This window comes from Urocitellus parryii, chromosome 2, assembly GCF_045843805.1.
Source record: "Urocitellus parryii isolate mUroPar1 chromosome 2, mUroPar1.hap1, whole genome shotgun sequence".
In the NCBI taxonomy this organism is placed as follows: domain Eukaryota; kingdom Metazoa; phylum Chordata; class Mammalia; order Rodentia; family Sciuridae; genus Urocitellus; species Urocitellus parryii.
The window spans coordinates 111,730,528-111,733,351 of record NC_135532.1 but is presented as its reverse complement, the minus strand read 5'-3'; the positions used below and the strand labels follow the sequence as shown (position 1 = coordinate 111,733,351).

Below are 2,824 nucleotides of genomic sequence, written 5' to 3'. Positions count from 1 at the left end.
ATACTCTTCACAAACATGTTTTCACAGAGCCAATACAGACCTAGCCATTAACCCAGTACACCAAGTGCACTGAAGTAGAAAAGATGCAACAATAAAAATAGCTACATTAAAAAAAAAACAGCACTTTAGAAAAAGATTAAAACACTTTCAGTTTCTCTCCTTTATCCCCTAAAACAACATCTTACAGTCTGGATCTACCTATACAGTCCTACATCAGCTTCTAGAATATTTGTCAAGAGGGACACTGGCCAGCACAGTCTTTGGATATTTAGGAAGGGGAAGGGGAGAAAGTCAGTTCTCAGAACAAATTAGTCAGCTTCAGTTTCATCAACAGGGTCTTTGGATTCTTTGTTCTTCCGCACTTTTTCAATGTGCTTATCCTTCTCTCGCAAACGCTCCAGTTTGGCAGCCATTTTAAAAATTTTATTTTGAGATAGGGTCTTGCTAAATTGCTGAGTCTGACTTCAAACTTGGGATCCTCCTCTCCTGTCTAGGCCTCCCAGTTGGTGGGGATTACTGGCATGTGCCACCACACCAGGCAAAATATTTGATAAACTGTATGTCAAAGACTATCCTGCCTCTTGGTTCTCTTTGTTAGCTTCCATTTTGTGGGTCAGTTTCTCTTCCGCCATTTTACTGAAGTGGTTGTTTTCTTCTGTTGCTTTCTTTAGCACTTCTTTCTCATGCTCTCGTTTCTCAGCAAGCTGCTTCAAGACCTCAGCTTCATGAGACTTGCATCTTTCTTCTGCAGCTTCTAATTTCTTCTGAATTTCCTCCAGGGAAAGAAAGATCCTTCTTCTTTGGAGGGGAAAGGGGGAAATCTGGGGCCGATTCTTTTGACCCAGGGCTGAGAATCAGCTCAAAAGCCTGGCCTGAGGCATGCTTCTCCAGTTCTTTCACCAGAATATCAGAAGAAGCCATGGCAAATAGAAGACAAGAGACGGGCAGTGTGTTCTACACAATCCACTGGTAAGGAAAGCCCTGCTCTGTCCAAGCCGCCTGGCCACACTTTCTTTAATCTTTTTAAAAATAATTCCATTATTGTGGTTCTGTTTTGTTCCTGAGTCACGTGCTTTTGTTTCTGCCTCATTCAATTAGTGAGAGAATAAGAATAAAGGGTGGATGAAAGCCTTATGCTGTGTTTTAAAAAAGCCGCTTTCCCGTGCTCCTGCAGACCTTGATATCATCAGGTTTCAGCACATTAGAGTCAGGGCTTTCCATGTTGCCCTGCTTGTGACCGCTTTCCATGCCAGGATCTGCTGAGCAGGGCCATGACCCACTAGTGGGTCATGGAGTGACCAAAGTCCTGCCGAGAACTCATTGCCTACGTATCAGTGAACTGGCAGACACAGGGGAAGAGGGTCTGCCATGCTCATGCTGTGCCAGGGCAGGTCAGCAGGTGTGCTCCTTATCAGGTCCTGTACATACCCGCACACCCCAGTAAAATTACAGAGTTACACAATTTCCTGTAAAAAAGAAAGCAGAACAGTGGTCAGCCTGGCCACAGATAGAATGACCTGCTGTTTTAAACTTAGTCTCCGACTGTCAGAGTGAACGACAGCCCGGGATGGAGGCTCACTTCTTAGAAATTCCTCTGGCACAGAGCAGAGGTCAGGAGCCAATTGTCATGGACCCACAAGAACAACCAGGGGTAGAAGCAGGAGTGGGGGAGGTGAGGAGGGGCTCCATCTTGCCAGAAAGGAATCAACGGAAGCCAAATGCAGTCTCAGAAAATCTCAATGGCTAAGTACAGATAAGACTCACCCACTCCAGAATTCTTTAAGGAAACAGCAACAAAAAAGGAACCAGGAAACGATTAAAACTTGTGCTATGTAACTCTACTTGGATGATCAAACAGCTAACTTGTTTATAACAAGTTTACCGGGATCCTGGGGTTTCTAGAAAACTTTGGCAGCCCAGTCAGGAGGACATGCTGCTTGGCAGCCAACATGTCATTGTCCTTGCTGAGTTTCTGCTGGTGTCCCCAATCCTGCTTTCCTTAACTTACCCAAGTCAATATCATTGCCATGTAGCTCTGAGTGCAGAAATTCTCAAGGGCAACATTATCCAAAGTCCATTATCCAAAGTACCAACTCCAGAGTTACAGTTATGGAGATGGTGACGTTCAACGACTCTGCCAACCACTGGTCCCTTAAAACGCTTCTCCTTCTTATTTCAACATCCGTAGGTCTAGAGAACTTGCCCACTTCCTACCACACAGAAGCCACATGCCTTTGATGGGAAGATAACCGCCACAAAACAGAATGGAAATATGAACCTCATGATCTTCCTCCATTGATCCATAGAAAACTCACGGGGACCAACCCCGGGGGGTCATTGTTTAGCCATTTCACATCACCTCCACAAGCCCTACCATGAGTGCACTTTCCAGGGCCCTCAGCAACCATTCAAGGTGGTTTGTCGGATGGTTGGTAGAATTTGCTGGAAGAGAGACTTCAGAGTTGGCTGCCCTACTCTGACTGCCATCATTCCACCCCCAGCACTGGTGCTGAGTTTGAGCACAGAGTAGAGATTGAAAAGGAAATGACCAGGACATCTGCTGGCTCACACAGTGGCTTAGTGCCAGATAGAAATATGCCCCTTCTCCAGAAAATTAAATGCTAAAGGATGCCCATTCATGTGGCCATCTGGGGCAAAGAGCCCTCTAGGTCCTGTTTTATAAAAGGAGCAGCCCGTGCAAGGCACAGGGCTTGGCCCGTGGAATCTGGGCAGGATCTCAGCCCCACTCCAGTTCTCTGGGTGGTCTGGAGGGCACAGGGATCAAAGCAGCTCTGGAAGGAGTCTTGGGGCATCCTGAGCACTG

General features: G+C 46.3%; 1 pseudogene; it reads right to left on the bottom strand.

Annotated features, from left to right (window-relative positions):
* Positions 1-308: 308 nt before the first annotated feature.
* On the bottom strand, positions 309-921 carry LOC113195192 (stathmin-like; annotated as a pseudogene).
* Between the last annotated feature and the right edge of the window lie 1,903 nt (positions 922-2,824).